The sequence below is a fragment of the Oncorhynchus kisutch genome, linkage group LG22 (genome assembly GCF_002021735.2).
Source record: "Oncorhynchus kisutch isolate 150728-3 linkage group LG22, Okis_V2, whole genome shotgun sequence".
Lineage (NCBI taxonomy): Eukaryota > Metazoa > Chordata > Actinopteri > Salmoniformes > Salmonidae > Oncorhynchus > Oncorhynchus kisutch.
This window is the reverse complement of record NC_034195.2, coordinates 40,658,296-40,679,694: the sequence shown is the minus strand read 5'-3', so window position 1 is coordinate 40,679,694 and position 21,399 is coordinate 40,658,296. Positions and strand designations below refer to the sequence as shown.

The 21,399-nt window shown below is 43.4% G+C and overlaps 1 protein-coding gene across 1 annotated transcript in view; it reads right to left on the bottom strand.

Moving 5' to 3' along the window:
* The window catches only part of LOC109867797 (solute carrier family 45 member 3-like), a 56,850-nt gene extending 35,742 nt beyond the window's left edge, over positions 1–21,108 (bottom strand). Inside the window, exon 1 of the mRNA XM_020457094.2 lies at positions 20,982–21,108. The gene's annotated coding sequence lies outside the window, so the exon portion shown is untranslated. The remainder of the gene's footprint in view (positions 1–20,981) is intronic.
* Positions 21,109–21,399: the final 291 nt, after the last annotated feature.

The following is a 21,399-nucleotide window of genomic DNA, read 5'->3' as shown; positions in this document are numbered from 1 at the left end:
CATCATGCATGGCTGACAACAATGAGCACTGCGTGGACTGGCATCATGCATGGCTGACAACAATGAGCACTGCGTGGACTGGCATCATGCATGGCTGACAACAATGAGCACTGCGTGGACTGGCATCATGCATGGCTGACAACAATGAGCACTGCGTGGACTGGCATCATGCATGGCTGACAACAATGAGCACTGCGTGGACTGGCATCATGCATGGCTGACAACAATGAGCACTGCGAGGACTGGCATCATGCATGGCTGACAATAATGTAAAAAACCCAAAAGTCAATTAACATAGACAACTGAGTGAATATCTGTTTGATAACTGTCACACTTACAAAAGGATCATATAATAACAGTATTTGCATCTTTGAATTCACAGTCTGATGGTTCTGACCAGTTAGCGCATTCAATTAGGAAACTTTATAATAATTCAAAGTAATGGGTAGTAGAATTTACTTACTATGTAAAGTAGAGTAGTACAGCTGACGACCAAGACAATTGCATTGCCGCTATCTGACCATCACAGTCTTGTCCCCTAGCCATTCACACACACAGACCACTGGATATGTGCATGCCCACCTTATCCTACCAATACTCCACTGCCACTAGAGGACAGCTACATAGATCCCTCTTCTGACTACCTAGCCAAACTGTGAATATCTACTTTCTGCTCTCTCCCTATGTCTCCGCCTTCTTACTGCCCCTCCCTCTATTATCTCTCACTCTCACTCACTCTTTCTCTCACTCTTTCTCTCTGTCCCAGCCTGTAAGGTGGAAAAACCCTGAGCACTTCAGGAATCTTCTCCTCGTGGAAAACATACTGGCTCAAACCTCATCCTAAAACCCACACACCTACTCATTACTCACCACACACACACACACACACACACACACACACACACACACACACACACACACACACACACACACACACACACACACACACACACACACACACACACACACACACACACACACACATATCTATCCTCGTGGGGTCCTACAATTAATTTCCATTCAAAATCCTATTTTCCCTAAACCTATCCCTAACCCTTAAGATAACCCTAACCCTAATTATAACCCTACAGTAAGTGTAACCCTAACCCTAAACCTAGCCCCTAAGCCTAAAAAAGCCTAAAAAGCCTTTGTCCTCAGGGAGAATTTTCCTTGTTTTACTATCCTTGTTGGGACATACAATCTCCCAATGTCCCCACAAGGACAGTAAAACAAGGAACATTCTATAGAAGAACCAACCGACACACGCACGCACGCACACACACACACACTCCCACACACACACACACACACACACACACACATGCAATCACTTCCCCTCCCCCCAAAAGTTAGGACAAAAGCCCCTGGCCCTGTATCATGTTAAATAGCCTATCAGGGATCGTACCTCTCACCCCTTCCCAGCCTTAATCCATACCCCTGCCTCAGTCACAGGTCCATTCACACAAACTCCACTAACCCCCTGCTGACATGTCTGCTTCTCACGCCTGCAGGCAGGCTCAACCCCCCACAGAAACCTTTTAATTTGATAAACGACAAGAGAAGTGGAGCTGCGTGGAGTGGAATCAGAGACAGTAACTCATTAGAGCATGCCTGTAGTTTAAGGAATCTCCATTCCTGCAGCCTGTGGACCAGGGGCAGATCAATATGAAGACAGAGGGCAGCAATTGTCTGCTAGTAACAATTCCCTTTGCCCACAAGAGTGGCTTGCATCGAATTAGATGAGCTTTAGAGAGCTCACAGCTTAGGGAATGATGTGAGTTTGTTAGAAGACCGTTTCCTGACTATCAAAAGCCTCTTCTCTAGTATCGTTTTCCCATTTAGATACATTGGGCTAACACAACAGAACAAAATAATTCTGTCCCCAGTCATGAGATAAGCATGAGATATTTATACGACTGAACGCTAGTTAGTCTAAACACACCTCTTTTGCTATTCATTAACAGAGTAAAAGCAGAACATAAAAGACTTTTAGTGTGCCACAGAGTTAAAGAAGACATACAGTGGGGAGAACAAGTCAGTTAAGAACAAACACTTATTTTCAATGAGGGCCTAGGAACAGTGGGTTAACTGCCTGTTCAGGGGCAGAACAACAGATTTATACCTTGTCAGCTCAGGGGTTTGAACTTGCAACCTTCTGGTTACGAGTCCAACGCTCTAACCACTAGGCTACCCTGCCACCAATAGGCAAGCAGCTTGGTGAGAAGGCAACAACTGTTGGCGCAATTATTAGAAAATGGAAGAAGTTCAAGATGACGGTCAATCACCCTCTGTCTGGGGCTCCATGCAAGTTCTCACCTCGTGGGGCATCAATGATCATGAGGAAGGTGAGGGATCAGCCCAGAACTACACGGCAGGACCTGGTCAATGACCTGAAGATAGCTGGGACCACAGTCTCAAAGAAAAACATTAGTAACACACTCCGCCGTCATGGATTAAAATCCTGCAGCGCACGCAAGGTCCCCCCGCTCAAGCCAGCGCATGTCCAGGCCCGTCTGAGGTTTGCCAATGACCATCTGGATGATCCAGAGGAGAATTGGGAGAAGGTCATGTGGTCTGATGAGACAAAAATAAAGCTTTTTGGTCTAAACTCCACTCGCCGTGTTTGGAGGAAGAAGAAGGATGAGTACAACCCCATCCCAACCGTGAAGCATGGAGGTGGAAACATCATTCTTTGGGGATGCTTTTCTGTAAAGGGGGCAGGACGACTGCACCATATTGAGGGGAGGATGGGAGGGGCCATGTATCGCGAAATCTTGGCCAACAACCTCCTTCCCTCAGTAAGAGCATTGAAGATGGGTCGTGGCTGGGTCTTCCAGCATGACAACGACCCGAAACACACAGCCAGGGCAACTAAGGAGTGGCTCCATAAGAAGCATCTCAAGGTCCTGGAGTGGCCTAGCCAGTCTCCAGACCTGAACCCAATATAAAATCTTTGGAGGGAGCTAAAAGCCATATTGCCCAGCGACAACCCCAAAACCTGAAGGTTCTGGAGAAGGTCTGTATGGAGGAGTGGGCCGAAATCCCTGCTGCAGTGTGTGCAAACCTGGTCAAGAACTACAGGAAACTTATGATCTCTGTAATTGCAAACAAAGGTTTCTGTACCAAATATTAAGTTCTGCTTTTCTGATGTATCAAATACTTATGTCATGCAATAAAATGAAAATGTATTACTTAAATATCATACAATGTGAGTTTCTGGATTTTTGTTTTAGATTCCGTCTCTCAAGGTTGAAGTGTACCTATGATTTAAAAAAATTACAGACCTCTACATGCTTTGTAAGTAGGAAAACCTGCAAAATCGGCAGTGTATCAAATACTTGTTCTCCCCACTGTAATATCAAATCAAAACTAAATGTATTGGTCCCATACACATGGTTAACAGATGTTCATGCGAGTGCAGCGAAATGCTTGTGCTTCTAGTTCTGACCGTGCAGTAAAATCTAACAAGTAATCTAAAAATTTCACAGCAGCTACCTTATACAGTACACACAAGTGTAAAGGAATGAATATGAATATGTACATATAAATATATGGATGAGCAATGGCCAACGGCATAGGCAAGATGCAGTAGATGTACAGTATATACATATGAGATGAGTAATGTAGGGTATATCAACATTATATAAAGTGGCATTGTTTAAAGTGACTAGTGATACATTTACTACATCCAATTTGTTATTATTAAAGTGGCTAGAGATTTGAGTCAGTATGTTGGCAGCAGCCACTCAATGTTAGTGATGGCTGTTTAACAGTCTGATGCCTTGAAATAGAAGCTGTTTTTCAGTCTCTCGGTCCCCGCTTTGATGCACCTGTACTGACCTCGCCTTCTGGATGATAGCGGGGTGAACAGGCAGTGGCTCGGGTGGTTGATGTCCTTGGTGATCTTTTTGGCCTTCCTGTGACATCGGGTGGTGTAGGTGTCTTGGAGGGCAGGTAGGCAGGTAGGTTGCCCCCGGTGATGCGTTGTGCAGACCTCGCTACCCTCTGGAGAGCCTTATGGTTCTGGCCAGAGCAGTTGCTGTACCAGGCGGTGATACAACCCGACAGGATGCTCTCGATTGTGCATCTGTAAAAGTTTGTGAGTGTTTTTGGTGACAAGCCAAATTTATTCAGCCTCCTGAGGTTGAAGAGGCGCTGTTCACCACGCTGTCTGTGTGGGTGGATCATTTCAGTTTGTCCGTGATGTGTACGCCGAAGAACTTAAAACTTTCCACCTTCTCCACTACTGTCCCGTCGATGTGGATAGGAGGGTGCTCCCTCTGCTGTTTCCTGAAGTCCACGATCATCTCCTTTGTTTTGTTGACGTTGAGTGTAAGGTTATTTTCCTGACACCCCACTCCGAGGGCCCTCACCTCCTCCCTGTAGGCCGTCTCGTCATCGTTGGTAATCAAGCCTACCACATGTTGCTGTCTGAGGCTATCCAGAACATATCCCAGTCCACGTAAAAGGAGGGCGAGGGAGGGCTCTGTATGCGTCGCGGAAGTTAGAGTAGCAATGATCCAGAATTTTGCCAGCCCGGGTCACACATTTAATATGCTGATCAAATTTATGGAGCCTTGTTTTCAGATTAGCCTTATTAAAATCCCCAACTACAATAAATGCAGCCTCAGGATATGTGGTTTCCAGTTTAGATAGAGTCCAATGAAGTTATTTCAGGGCCGTCAAGGTGTCTGCTTGGGGGGATATAGGGCTGTGATTATAATCGAAGAGAATTCTCTTGGTAGATAATGCGGTCTGCATTTGATTGGAAGGAATTCTAGGTCAGGTGAACAAAAGGACTTGAGTTCCTGTATGTTGTCATGATCACACCATGAGTCGTTAATCATAAGATATACACCCCCGCCCTTTTTCTTACCAGAGAGATGTTTGTTTTTGTCGGCACAATGCGTGAAGAAACCGGGTGGCTCTACCGACTCTGATAAGGTATTCCTAGTGAGCCATGTTTCCGTGAAACAGAGAATGTTACAATCTCTGACGTCTCTCTGGAAGGCAACCCTTGCTCAAATTTTGTCTACCTTGTTGTCAAGAGATTGGACATTGGCGAGTATTATACTCGGGAGAGGTGAGCAATGTGCCCGTCTACGGAGTCTGACCAAAGACCGCGCTGTCTGTCCCTTCTGCGGCGCCGTTGTTTTGGGTCGCCTACTGGGATCCGATCCATTGTCCTGGGTGGTGGTCCAAATTCACTTCGGGAAAGTCATATTCCTGGTCGTAATGTTGGTAAACTGACGTTGCTCTTATATCCAATAGTTCTTCCCGGCTGTATGATATAAGACTTAAGATTTCCTGGGGTAACAGTGTAAGAAATAATACATTAAAAAAAGTACTGCATAGTTTCCTAAGAACGCGAAGCGAGGCAACCCTCTCTGTCGGCGCCATCCAAGTTGCTGGGTCTTTAACAAATAATGAGGTTGGTGCTGAGTAAATAATGAGGTTGGTGCTGAGTCAAATCACCAAGGAACTGAGTTCCACCCAGTCTCATTTCTATATCCAGCTGGAGTCTTTCTCCATAATGCCCAAAGGACTCAAATCGGAGCATATGACAAGTATACATAGGCCTATACCTTAAGACTATAGACCTTCATTTAAAGCCACAGCTCTAGACATACACCACAGTATCTTTGGCCTGCAAACAGTCAGTAGAATCTGGAATTTCCTAGAAGTACTATCTCACAGAAGTGTAGATGTTAATCTAGTCTAATTAAAGTTGTTCATGGTTCATTACAGCGGGTCTTGGCTGATGACATATCAGCCGGCTAGGCTACATGGGTTTGAGTATTCTGCAAACCCTGCTCCAGGACTTAAAGCCAAACCCAGAGAGTCCATTATAAGACTTCTCTGCACTTTGATAACTGAGGAGGAGACAAAGGTGACCATGTCAGAAATAGACTAGAAGAGCTACTCCTCTTGGCATCGAGAGGAAGGACCCAATAAAACTTACATTTCACCCACATTATAGATGAGTCGCTGGACAGATTAAGGATCAATCACTCATTGTGTGTTCCCATAGCAAATTAACCTATGTTAAATACATGATTCTGATGCTAAAACTCAGCTCTGCACATTCATTAGCTTAAGCACAGATTCTGGCTTCCATTCTTAGAGATTTCCTTGCAAGTAACCAGCTATATTGTTCTCTGCTTGCTCTAAATAGATAGCTTATTAGTTTGGGAGAGCTCATGAGAGACTGTGACAATGAAGGAGTACTGTTGGCCCCAGGGAAAGACAACACTTATTAGTGTGATTTCTCTGTGAAAAGGAGCCTCACTGCAGGACATTAGTTAAGCTGCTGGGAAAAAACAGGCCACCATTTTGATAACTCACTACCTATTACTGTTACGTCTGTTGTTGGAATGAGACCATGGTGCAGCGTGGTAAGTGCACATCTTTCTTTATTTTGATGAACACCAAAAAACACCAAAATATAAACAAACGTAAAGTTCTGCAGGCTATACAGCAACTAACAAAATCAAGATCCCACAACTTAAGGTGGGAAAAAGGGCTGCCTAAGCATGATCCCCAATCAGAGACAAAGATAAACAGCTGCCTCTGATTGGGAACCATACTAGGCCAACAAAGAAATAGAAACATAGATTTGCCCACCCAAGTCACACCCTGACCTAACCAAATAGAGAATAAAAAAGCCTCTCTAAGGTCAGGGTGTGACAATTACAGACCCAACAGACCCAACAGACAGCACTCATGGGCCTATACCAGAGATGCATTCATAAGAGTCCACTGCTGAATGAAATCTGTATATCTCTGAGAGCCTTATGACCCAATGATTAACGCCTCAGTCAAACGCTACACAGAACCAGATGGTGAAACCCAGGAACGGAGGCTCTGCCCCATATGGATATTCATGTACAGACACACAATTGCTTTGTGTGTTTATTAGCAGCAGCGTTCTCATCACACCACTCCCTCACACACATACAGACATAAAGTCATTACAACACAAAATCAAAAGGAGAAAAAAGCCTTTGAAACATAACTGGCATAGTGAGCCCAACCCATAACAGAGATACAGCGGAGAAGCCAAAGTCGGGTGGGACATAAGACATGTCAATCGTCAGCTCCAACACACAAAAGGCATCCACAGAATGGAAAAAGCAACCAAGTTAAAGATTTCCTTCCTTTACTTTGATTAGCCTCTCATAAACACTTTCAAACAGACACTACACTAGACATCAAATGGTCAAGTTCATATCAAATTGTCTATTGCTGGCATTGGCAGAAATCCCATCACTAGGCCTAACCTTATTATAAAGAAAGACTTAAAATCACCTCACTAAATAGGCCTCTCTCATGGTTCACGGAGTACAGAAATTCCCTTCCATTTCAGGTACATGAGAGTGTGAGAAGGAGCAGAAGCCATGTGTCTAAGGAGCACAATGGCCATTCATCCAATTTCTGATGGGGAATTACAGGTCTAATACAGGAGAAAAACATGTCAGGAACATGTGAGCAAGAACATTTCTTTAGATCTATGATCTTGCTCAATCCAGCACAGCACATAGGCCTACCTCATACAATGTAACAACAACCAAATTATTATAATTCCTTTGCAGTCCACTCTTAACCGCTGTCATTCACTGGTCTTTCTGACAATCAATGGTGAGTATGAATAATTTGTATAGTAGCAATACTAGTTTCTGTGTGTGAAAGTAACAAAAAGTCCAGGTACAGTGGGGAGAACAAGTACTTGATAACCTGCAAAATCGGCAGTGTTTCCTACTTACAAAGCATGTAGAGGTCTGTAATTTTTTATCATAGGTGCACTAATGATTTTTAAGTAATTCATTTGCATTTTATTGCATGACATGGGCGGCAGGGTAGCCGAGCGTTGGACTAGTAACCGAAAGGTTGCAAGTTCGAATCCCTGAGCTGACAAGGTACAAATCTGTCGTTCTGCCCCTGAACAGGCAGTTAACCCACTGTTCCTAGGCCGTCGTTGAAAATAAGAATTTGTTCTTAACTGACTTGCCTAGTAAAATTAAAAACATAAGTATTTGATACATCAGAAAAGCAGAACTTAATATTTGGTACAGAAACCTTTGTTTGCAATTACAGAGATCATACGTTTCCTGTAGTTCTTGACCAGGTTTGCACACTGCAGCAGGGATTTTGGACCACTCCTCCATACAGACCTTCTCCAGATCCTTTAGGTTTCGGGGCTGTCGCTGGGCAATACGGACTTTCAGTTCACTCCAAAGATTTTCTATTGGGTTCAGGTCTGGAGACTGGCTAGGCCACTCCAGGACCTTGAGATGCTTCTTACGGAGCCACTCCTTAGTTGCCCTGGCTGTGTGTTTCGGGTCGTTGTCATGCTGGAAGACCCAGCCACGACCCATCTTCAATGCTCTTACTGAGGGAAGGAGGTTGTTGGCCAAGATCTCGCGATACATGGCCCCATCCATCCTTCCCTCAATACGGTGCAGTCGTCCTGTCCCCTTTGCAGAAAAGCATCCCCAAAGAATGATGTTGCCACCTCCATGCCTCACGGTTGGGATGGTTTTCTTGGGGTTGTACTCATCCTTCTTCTTCCTCCAAACACGGCGAGTGGAGTTTATACCAAAAAGCTATATTTTTGTCTCATCAGACCACATGACCTTCTCCCATTCCTCCTCTGGATCATCCAGATGGTCAGGTGAGACCAAAATGCAGCTCTTTAGCATCAACTCAACTCGCCGTGTTTGGAGGAGGAGGAATGCTGCCTATGACCCCAAGAACGCCATCCCCACCGTCAAACATGGAGGTGGAAACATTATGCTTTGGGGGTGTTTTTCTGCTAAGGGGACAGGGCAACTTCACCGCATCAAAGGGACGATGGACGGGGCCATTTACCGTCAAATCTTGGGTGAGAACCTCCTTCCCTCAGCCAGGGCATTGAAAATGGGTAGTGGATGGGTATTCCAGCATGACAATGGCCCAAAACACATGGCCAAGTCAACAAAGGAGTGGCTCAAGAAGAAGCACATTAAGGTCCTGGAGAGGCCTAGCCAGTCTCCAGACCTTAATCCCATAGAAAATCTGTGGAGGGAGCTGAAGGTTCGAGTTGCCAAACATCAGCCTCGAAACCTTAATGACTTGGAGAAGATTTGCAAAGAGGAGTGGGACAAAATCCCTCCTGAGATGTGTGCAAACCTGGTGGCCAACTACAAGAAACGTCTGACCTCTGTGATTGCCAACAAGGGTTTTGCAGAGAGGTCAAATACTTATCAAATACTTATTTCCCTCATTAAAATGCAAATCATACACATACACAAATTTATACACATTTTGACATACGTTTCTCTGGATTTTGTTGTTGTTATTCTGTCTCTCACTGTTCAAATAAACCTTCCATTAAAATTATAGACTGATAATTTCTTTGTCAGTGGGCAAACGTACAAAATCAGCAGGGGATCAAATACTTTATTCCCTCACTGTATATATATAATATAAAACAATTATTTTCAGACATTTACTGACCCATCATCGGATTCAGGGCAGATCCCATAAGCCTTTGGTTTGAAACCATTTCTGACAAAACATTAGTCCATTCCAGCTAAAACAGGCATCAAAGCAGTCACACATATATTGACTTAAATAATTTTGTCTTGATCCTTTCAGAGGGTATATGGTTCTCAGATATCAAAGGTCTCTCACACTCCCCTCAAACACTGGCCTATAATCCCTTTCAGCTCACGGCATGAAAAACAATACGGTGGTATCTCATACTTTTCAATGTCTCACAGAAGTGTAGCTAAATCACTGTCAGAGTCGTGTGTATAGGTGGCAGGGAAGTCAGGCGCAGGAGAGTCAAAACGGAGTGTAAATGGAGTCTTTTAATATAAGTTCACTTAAAATGCTCCAAACACTAAATACGTACATACAATAACGAACATGGGTACGAGGACCCGTCGCTCACCTATACAGCATAAAACAACACTTGACATATAACAATCTCTGACAAAGACATGAGGGGAAACAGAGGGTTAAATACACAACATGTAATGAATGGGATTGAAAACAGGTGTGTGGGAAGACAAGACAAAACCAATGGAAAATGAAAAATGGATCAATGATGGCTAGGAGGCCGGTGATGTCGAGCACCGCCCGAACAAGGAGAGGCAACGACTTCGGCAGAAGTCGTGACAATCACAAACGTTTTACTTAGTTGGCAGCTTCCTGGCACATTCATAAAGAGCTAGTTTGGCAGCAGTGGCATCCATACTTGGTACACTTTAGGGCTGTTCCCGACTAAAGAAAAAATCTTCGTCAACCGAGAGTTGTCTGGTTATTTTGACCAATCGATTGGTCTAAATGTATAGACAGACATATAGAAATATAGAGACAGACATACCCTATGTGTTTGAATAAAACCAACTACATATGCACTGAGCTTGTCTGATGCTTTAAACACACGGATTGTTTAAATTATTAAGAAATACAAATGACTCAAGATAGAGCCCGATGGTCACACTGTGTTAAATGTTTTTACAGCGAGTGCCCGTGTGACTGGCCCACGTTGTCTCGCTCTCCACCCTACTGCAGTGAAAAAGCACCACAGCACTGCAAGTGTTTATTGTGGTTAAGGGCGCTGTACTGCAGCGCCAGCTGTGCCATCAGAGTCCCTGGGTTCGCGCCCAGGCTCTGTCGTAACCGGCCGCGACCGGGAGGTCCGTGGGGCGACGCACAATTGACCTAGCGTCGTCCGGGTTAGAGAGGGCTTGGTCGGTAGGGATGTCCTTGTCTCATCGCGCACCAACCAAGGTTGCTAGGTGCACGGTGTATCCTCCGACACATTGGTGCGGCTGGCTTCCGGGTTGGATGCGCATTGTGTTAAGAAGCAGTGCGGCTAGTTGGGTTGTGTATCGGAGGACGCATGACTTTCAACCTTCGTCTCTCCAGAGCCCATACGGGAGTTGTAGCGATGAGACAAGATAGTAGCTACTGGTAAAAAATAAATTTAAAAAAGAACAGGCTGGTAACAGGGGTTGTAACAATAGCGGCGGATAGTTTTAGAGAGAGAGGGTCCAGATTGTCTAGCCCAGCTGATTTGTACGGGCCCAGGTTTTTGTAGCTCTTTCAGAACATCTGCTCTCTGGATTTGGGTGAAGGAGAAGCTGGGGAGGCTTGAGCTTGGTTCCCAACTTTCTAAACAATACCTAACCATCTTTGTTATAGTGTCACAATAATATTTGAATTGAGGAAATGTACAATCCGCAGTAGACGCCCTACATGCCTCCAAGCCTTCAGATGTGAGCTAAACAGTGCACTTGCACTTGAGATGCGTTTTAAGGCAATGGATGTGAAAGTGAGCTTGTAATTTCCAAATGTTTAGGTCAGTTGTATGCTGCTTTGCGATCTATTAACAGCAAGGGTTACAATAAATAGGCACAATGTTTTTTACTGATGCATTTGAAAATATTCAACTCATACGCACAAAACATATGAACAAAAGCATTCACTGGGAAAGTTGATACATGTAGGCCGTTCATATATAGGCTATTCGTAAAACTTCTTTCAATGTATCGAATCAGATATTGTTTTCTTGCTGAAACCTTGAGCAACACCTGCCAAACATAGACATTTCTCCCAGAACACAGGGATGTCGATTCGCACAGGACTAGTATTATCAGAGGACCTTGGAGTTATTCTGTCTGGAATTGTTACTCTCCTGCCATGTACAGATTACTAACATGGCAGATTCGGACGGAACAAAATTGACAGATGTGGTGTTTTGTGCTTCTGCACATAATTACATTACCTGACCACCGCCAGTAAAACTAATCCCATCCAAAAAGGGCTTAAAACAAGAGCTGTTTCCTCATCTCTGCTGCTGCTGCTTCCACCACATTGTTCTCAATCCCAATATGCTGGTTCATTTTGCAATTATGCACATAGCATCATAGGGAAAGGAGCCAATTCTACAGAGCACTGAAGATTATGTTTCAGAACCGCGGACAGCGACCATATTCAACACAGGAGAAGGCGCATTTGTTACAAATTAATTGAGTCATTAGTGTTGCACCATTATTTTAACAATATAACCATATACATTTTCAGTATCATGTCTCAGAGTGATGGACTGTGCCATCCCCGTGGCCTCCACAATGAATTAGTCTACTGAGACAGGCGTGAATCAGACAGATGTCTTGTGCTCCATGAAAAAAAATGTGCGAATGCCCGACTAAAGAAATCTCGGTCGACCAACCAGTCGACTAAATGGGGCCAGCCCTAGTACACTTACTGTATAGCCCCTTCTACCACACTTCACTCAAGTAGTGTGGCTGGGGCTTTGTGTGTATTGCAAACATCTGGCCAAGTTCTTATCACCATGGGAAAAGGTCAGAGGACAAGACTCTGTGTTATCCTAGCTATGAGGCCCAGTCTCAGTTTGACACACCATGACAGCCATGACAGCCATGACAGTGGTGTGGGGTTTGATTTGAACAGCATCAGACTGAAGATGTGCTTCTCATTACTGGGGAATTTGTGCCTTGTACCCTCCCCTCCCTGCTTCCGTGAGAGAATGCCTGCAGCATTCTCTTCAATCTCCTCAGATGCCAAGTACATGAACACACTTTACCAAGTGGGCGAAATTGAGTAAATTCACTAAATTGAATTATGCAGAGAGAGGGGGTGTAAGACTGCAATGAGGCATGAGGAATAGTTAGGTTTTGATTTCTCTCTCAACCAGGAAGTGAGCATTGTTGTGTGAGTACTTCAGCCTACTCTCAAAAGCATTGGGGGATCGTGAGGGAGAGACAGATAGCTTTTCAAAGGATACATAATTAGGTTCTGCTTATGTATGCTTTTAACATTAGTGAAGAACCATATCATTAACCACTGTGTGTAATCAACAAAATATTGTCTAGCTACCCAACCACTAAAAATATATATTAATTACATATCGGGGTGGTTATTTTTAACACAAGCATAGGGACCACAAAGAATGTGGTGATTGACAGAGTCGAAAGCCTTGGCCAGGTCGATGAAGACGGCTGCACAGTACTGTCTTTTATCAATGGCGGTTATGATATTGTTTAGGACCTTGAGCGTGGCTGAGGTGCACCCGTGACCAGCTCAGAACACAGATTGCATAGCGGAGCAGGTACGGTGGGATTCGAAATGGTCGGTGATCTGTTGGTTCACTTGACTTTCGAAGACTTTAGAAAGGCAGGGCAGGATGGATATAGGTCTGTAACAGTTTGGGTCCAGAGTGTCTCCCCCTTTGACGAGGGGGATGACTGCGGCCGCTTTAAAATCTTTAGGAATCTCAGACGATACGAAAGAGAGGTTAAATAGGGGTTGCAACAATGACGGCGGATAATTTTAGGAAGAGAAGGTCCAGATTGTCTAGCCCAGCTGATTTGTAGGGATCCAGATTTTGCAGCTCTTTCAGAACATCAGCTATCTGGATTTGGGTGAAGGAGAAATGGGGGGAGCTTTGGCCAGTTGCTGCGGGGGGTGTAGAGCTGTTGGCCGGGTTTGGGGTAGCCAGGTGGAAAGCATGGCCAGTCATAGAGAAAGTCTTATTGAAATTCGATTATCGTGGATTTATCAGTGGTGACAGTGTTGACTAGTCTCAGTGCAGTGGGCAGCTGGGAGGAGGTACTCTTATTATCCATGGACTTTACAGTGTCACAAAACTTTTTGGAATTAGTGCTGCAAGATGCAAATTTCTGTTTGAAAAAGCTAGCCTTAGCTTTCCTAACTGACTGTGTATATTGGTTCCTGACTTCCCTGAAAAGTTGCATATCGCGGGGACTATTTGAAGCTAGTGCAGTACGCCACAGGGTGTTTTTGTGCTGGTCAAGGGCAGTCACGTCCGGGGTGAACCAAGAGCTATATCTGTTCTTAGTTCTACACTTTTTTTAGAACTAAGAAAGTCTTAGTTTTTAGAACTAAGAAAGTATAAGTCTTTGCTAGGTAAAGCCCAGCCTTATCTCAGCTCACTGGTCACTATAGCAACACCCAACCGTAGCACGCGCTCCAGCAGGTATATTGCACTGGTAATCCCCAAAGCCAACACTTACTTTGGCTGCCTTTCCTTACAGTTCTCTACTGTCAATGACTGGAGTGAATTGCAAAAATCTCTGAAACTGGAGTCTTATATCTCCCTCTTTAACTTTAAGCATCAGCTGTCAGAGCAGCTTACCGATCACTGTACCTGTACACAGCCAATCTGTAAATAGCACACCCAACTCATCCCCATATTATTACTTACACTCTTGCTCGTCTGCACCCCAGTATTTCTACTTGCACATCCACATCTGCACATCTATCACTCCAGTATTAATGCTAAATTGTAATTATTTCGCCGCTAGGGCCTATTTATTGCCTTACCTCCCTACTCTTCTACATTTGCACACACTGTACATAGATTTTTCTATTTTTCTTTTCTATTGTGTTATTGACTGTACGTTTGTTTACGTGTAACTCTGTGTTGTTATTTTTGTCGCACTGCTTTGCTTCATCTTGGCCAGGTCGCAGTTGTAAATGAGAACTTGTTCTCAACTGGCCTACCGGGTTAAATAAAGGTGAAATAAATAAATAAAAATACAAGCAGTCGGAGGTCATACACGCTGTGAGGTGTTCACCCATGTGCATCAAACCCCACTTATGTTTCTCATCCTCTGGATACCAGAGTAAACACAAAATGTACATAGCGCTCTTCATCCTATCTCTAACACCGATGAGCACCTTCAAGAATCCTGAAAAGTCAGCCACGAAACACATCTACACAAAAGGCATAGCAACAAAACAAAAAAATTTAAAAGGGAGAAAACATAAAACATAGAACAAGACGATGTAGAACTATCAGGTGGGACACAAAGGAGACTTTCCGAGCTAGGTTAGCTGTCATCTGGCTTATTGATTTGGCCGATTAGAGAAGCTAGACTGCATTTTCTTCATCCCAGCTGGCTACAGCAGACTATTAGAGGGAAGCTGTGTGGACTCTGACCTTGAGGACTGGAGAGGGCTGAGAAATGATTTTGTGCTCCTCAGCTCCTCATAATGAATGGTCCAGTAGGAGATTTCATGGACCAGACGACCCTGCTGTGAGTTATGGATGGTGATCCAATAATGTGCATTCCAGAACACAGCGGTTTCCTCAATTACGGTGCAGGAATTGGTTTGAGGATTGTTACCCTCTAGGGGCAAAACATCAAGAAATAACGAGAGAATACAACACTTCGTTTTTGCCATAACATTTAACTTTTACAGTGCGTTTCCCCACTCTTGTAACAACAAATAATGTCATGATGTTTATTATGATTACAGCTGAAGGGACATCCAACTCAGCAATGAAAGCATGGAGCCTAATTGGTCTGTTTGCCCAAAGACAAAGATAACTAAGAATATTCCACTGATTAAAGAAATGAACTCACGCTATGTAGCCTAAGAGATTAACTCACACATTGACAAAGGATTAAGGCCTAGACTTTGCTGCTTGGAGCCAGTCGGGTGGTGATGATGGCCCAGTACATTACTGGGGCCATGATCCCACCCATCCAGGACATCTACTTTAAACGGTGCTACACACACACTCACGCTACACACATCACAACTGCTACTACCAGACTCTTATTTTGCTATTGCTAATACTGCATAATTTAAACACTTGCCCCTGGTTGGAGTGGTGTAAAGCTCGCCACCATTGTACTCTGGATCAGTGGAAATGCGTTCTGTGGAATGATTAATCACGCTTCACCATCTGGCATTCCGTCAGATGAATCTGGGTTTGGCGGATGCCAGGAGAACGCTACTGATCGAATTTATAGTGCCAACTCTAAAGTTTGGTGAAGGAGGAATAATGGTTTGGGTAAGACCCTTTGTTTCAGTGAAGGGAAATCTTAACGCTACAGCATACAATGACATTCTAGACGAATCTGTGCTTTCAACTTTGTGGCATCAGTTTGGGGAATGCCCTTTCCTGTTTCAGCATGACAATGCCCCTGTGTACAAAGCAAGGTCCAAACAGAAATAGTTTGTCGAGATCGGTGTGGAAAAACTTGACTGGCCTGCACAGAGCCCTGACCTCAACCCCAATGAACACCTTTGGGATGAATTGGAAAGACGACTACGAGCCAGGTCTAATCGCCCAACATCAGTGCCCGGCCTCACTAATGTGACTGAATGGAAGCAAGTCCCAGCAGCAATGTTCCAACATCTAGTGGAAAGCCTTCACAAAAGAGTGGAAGCTGTTTTAGCAGCAAAGGGGGACCAACTCCATATTAATGCCCATGATTTGGGAATGAGATGTTCGACGAGCAGGTGTCCACATACTTTTGGCAATTTAGTGTATGATATGAGCATAGCATACAAGGCTTTAAACAGGAAGAAGAGCTTAGTGGATGAATAGCTTCTTATAGCTACCACAACACTTTTTTCAGTTGCTCTTAGTGAAAGGCGTTGAGCTAATTTCACTCACAGGGGTCATGCTTAACTTATCTTAGAGCCAGACTTCAATAATAAATGCGGCTACAGTTAACATCATGGAGTAGCACGAGATACAGGCCTAGGGCTAGGCCAATATGTGTGTGTTTAAAGGTCTTGAGTAGCTTTAAGTAGCTTGCCGGGTGGGGTGTGATTTTCCTGCTCTCTACAGCATTAGGGATTAGATTTCAGCTGGTCTAGCAGGAGCATTCAGGGTGAAGGACATTTTTCCCCCAGGATGGAGCAGATGTGGCCCTAAGGAGATCAACCCAAGGCTCTCTGACTGGCTGCTACAGGCTCAGTGAACAACCATGGCCCAGGGTACTTTACATACTGTGTCTGTCAGTGTCTACCAATGTGTTTCATACATACGGAGTGTAGGCCCTGCAGGCATATTCAGAATAGGAACTTGTAAAAATCCCTTTTTACAATGTGTTATTACAAAGGGATAACCAGCTTATTACTGAGCAGGCTGAGTGATTCTTGGATGTTGATTCATAGCCTAATACACGTTAATAACAGGATCATAAAACGTAACCCTAGATGCTAATTTGATGATGTTATAACTGGACTGTACAGAAACTAGCCGAGAACAGAGCAAAACAGATAAGGACAGAAGAGGAGAAATAGACACTTGCAATAGGACCGAAAATAATTATGTATTTAGCTGAAACATTAATAAAACACTCAATTTTGCAGAGGGAAAGAGGCCTTTGTTTGTAGGTAGAATCATGGCCACATAGACAATAAAAGTCCCTTCGTCATGATTTGAAGCTGTTTAAAATTGTTAGTTTTTTTGTAAGTACTGTTGGTTTGGCCATTCAGTTCCTGGTAAGAGCAAAGCATCTGATATAGCCTAGAAAAAAACCTTGGAAACTTTTAGCTGTAATTGACATTTGTATGCATGTATTGTGACAACCTCTGTTTATAGAATGAGCATAATGGAAAACCCAGTTCCTGTTATTTTGTTCTCTGGCCAGGGAAGTTTTAATAGAAACAGAGAAAAAAAACACAGATCATTTGACTAATAACTCTACAGTCCTATGTGTGGCAATGGGAGCAGTTCTCTCAAATCTCAAACAGAGTAAATGTGTCACTCCAATCACTGAGTTGAAACTATAGGCCTAAGCATCAACAGGTGGATTGAATGTCTAAGATCCATCATCAAAAAATTATGTTTGATCTCCAGGAACGTATGAAATTGGACAGAATTACTTTTGATGAAGGTAAAATAGGAGGGCATAAGTATGAAAAGGTCAGTTATTGTGGTTTACTATAAAATAAGAACAAAGTGGTAACACTGTAGCCTATAGTCTTGCATCAGCAGGTCTAACATTACAAATGTGAAGTTATCTACAGATTTATGGGGTAGAAATTATTTGGGACATTTGTGTCATGTGGCACTGGTATACAATTTACTTTGCCTGGTGAAATATTTTGTATTATATTAAGCCTACCCCTATATGGAAATATGTTTAGAAGTATTCCTCCTAATTGGAAAATACTCTAATAATAGGTCTACTACTGTGTTAGAATACCATTCTTCACTTTGCCAATGAGTGATGTTTAAAAACGTTATATCTCTATGAACTCAAAATATACTACATGACTAAAAGTATGTGGACACCTGCTCATGGAACATCTCATTCCAAAATCATGGGCATTAATATGGAGTTGGTTTGCCTGTTGCTGCAAAACAGCCTCCACTCTTCTGGGAAGGCTTTCCACTAGATGTTGGAACATTGCTGCGGGGTCTTGCTTCCATTCAGCCACAACAGCATTAGTGAGGTCGGGCACTGATGTTGGGCGATTAGGCCTGGCTCGCAGTCAACGTTCCAATTCATCCGAAAGATGTTCAATGGGGTTGAGGTCAGGGCTCTACGCAAGCAAGTAAAGTTCTTCCACACTGATCTCGACAAACCATTTCTGTGTGGACCTCGCTTTGTGCACGGGGCATTTTCATGCTGAAACAGGAAAGTGCTTTCCCCAAACTGGTAGCACAAAGTTGGAAGCACAGAATTGTCTAGAATGTCATTGTATGCTGTAGGGTTCAGACTTCCCTTCACTCGAACTAAGGGGCCTAGCACGAACTATGAAAAACAGCCCCAGACCATTATTTCTCCTTCACCAAACTTTACAGTTTACATTTTACATTTTAGTCATTTAGCAGATGCTCTTATCCATACGTTTTTGGCACTATGTATTGTGGCCAGAGCATGTGAGCAGAGCGGAGCGAAGAGTGGAGTGTGCCTAATTTGACTGGAGCGTGGAGCGAGATTCTCAAAGGTATAGGAGCTTTCGCCTTCTTGCCCGCTCCAATTTAGCTCCAGTAGTGCTCACTTCACGAGCTCAGGTCATGCCCGCCCCAGCATAGCCCCTTGCTTTAGTTACTATCATGGAGTTCGCTAAATATTTTCATAAAGAAACTGGTAAAACACAGTTACTAAATCAAGGTGACTTACAAAGATGAGAACCAAGAGGAAGAGAGGGAGTGCGGTGATGTAGTGTCGACAACTAATCTTTATGGAATCTGAAGACATTTATCCCAAAAGCTTTATTTTATATATTATTTTGATTGGGTTAATTTGCCTAAAAACCTCTACCTATATACACCAATTGTTCAAAAAAACTTTGCATCTCTGCCCAGCCTGGCAAGAGTGGCCAACGGGGTGTTTATCATCCCCAGTGGCTTTGCACGTGTGGAGAGGATATTCTCCGCTTCTGGCCTGTTCTCCAGGCACCATCACATGAGCCAGAAGCCACAGACTGGCCAGACTCGTTTTTCTAAAAATGTATTCTAAAAATGAATTCAAAGGCACTAAGTCATTTCATGTTTAATTTGTATTTAATTCTAAGTAAGTCACAACCTTTATGCGCAATGTATAGAGTATAATAATTTAATACAATGAAATTATGTTTAATTAAATGCTGAGCTCTTTATGTCCCCACCAGACTATTGTGTCGCACTCGCAAATGCTTCACAGTGTATTTCTTTTTAACGTATAGTCTTGAAATAATTTAAATAATATAGAATAAATTATTCATTTTCGTTCCTTCTCAGGCTCCCTGTTTGGCTCCTCACCTATTTAAAGTGTTTATATGCTGTTTAATATGACATGTAGGCTATTTGAAATTATGTTCACTTCTAACATTCACCTTGTCATGTTTATTAAAATACTTTAAATTAAAATCCATATGGTTTAGTTTCAATACCTAAAAAACAATTGGTATGTCCAGGTAGTCACAAAAATAGATGGGTGTTGGTTAAATTGTGATTTTAATGAATGGAGCGAATTTGAGGCGGGAGTGGTTTTTAGGAAAGGACAAGGAGCGCAGGTGAGCAATGAGCGGGATATACCAACCGCTCAACTCCGCATACGTGTTCTAATTGGGGCAGGTAGCGTTCTCCTGGCATCCACCAAACCCAGATTCGTATGTCGGACTGCCAGATGTTGAAGCGTGATTAATCACTCTAGAGAACGCATTTCCACTGCTCCGGGGTACAATGGCAGCTGTACACCACTCCAGTCGACGCTTTGCATTGCGCATGTTGATTTTAGGCTTGTGTGCGGCAACTCGGTCATGGAAACCCATTACATGAAGCTCCAGACAAACAGTTATTGTGCTAACGTTGCTTCCAGAGGCAGTTTGGAACTTGGTAGTGAGAGTTGCAACCAAGGACAGACGCTTTTTATGTACTACGCGCTTCAGCACTCGGCGGTCCTGTTCTTCACAGCTGAGCCTGTGTTGCTCCTAGACATTTCCACTTTACAATAACAGCACTTACAGCTGACAGGGGCAGCTCTAGTAGGGCAGAAATTTGATGAACTGACTTGTTGGAAAAGGTGGCATCTTATGATGGTGCCACGTTGAAAGTCACTGAGCTCTTCAGTGAGGCCATTCTACTGTAAATGTTGGTATATGGCGATTGCATGGCGGTGTGCTCGTTCGTGCACACCTGTCAGCAACGGGTGTGGCTGAAATAGCCAAATCCACTCATTTGAAGGGGTGTCCACATACTTTTGTATACCTAGTGTACTTCCAAATGGCTCCTCCCCCTCACCCATGTGTCAAAGCTGCAGAGTTCTCGCCAACAGTCCAAATGTTTACAGCGAAGACAAAATGTACGCAATCGTTGCTACCATGGCACAATATCAATTCATATAAATCAAAGTAGCCTATATGGCAACTAAGCCGGTATAAAACATCAGGACGTCAAAAGCCACAACGTCGTGATCATTTCGACTGGAACATCATTATCACATTGATTTAGGTTCGATAGACAGACCATAACCGCGAGAGGACTTCAAATCATTATGTTTTTCAAAAGCAAACTCATGCAGTGGGCGCATTTAACATTGTATAAAGCGGAAGTTATAAAGATACAATGAATACGATTTACATATTAGTAGTCCAGCTATAGCGAGCTGCGGCGCTACATTTGGAAACAAGCGGAAAGTATGTGGCACACCAAAAAAATACAAGAACGGCAAATTATTAGATAGAATAGCGAAATACTTTCGGCCTACCTTTTCTACAAAACTCCCGTAAATCTATGCAGCAACTTGTCCACTATTCTTGATGTTCAGTCGTTGCCCAACTTTTAGGAACTTGGGACTCTGCTGTGACGTTCAGGAATACTATGGAGCGAGGAGAGAGATTATGGGAGGATGGATGCGACTGTTTTCGGGAGGAATGCTGAGACGCTCAATGGTAGGCAAGACTTCATTCTGGATTTTATGAAGCCGATATTTTTTCTACAAAGTATCCTCCTGTTTGTTTTTCGCTCCACTTGTAATAATATGATGACACGATGTATCAACTATCAATTAATTACGATGTAGTATCAGATACTGACTCAATGTAACGTAACATGGACAGTTGAATCACTTTATTTTGAGGGTCAAATGTGTGTTGAACACAACAGGGAATTTGTGGCTTTAAAGA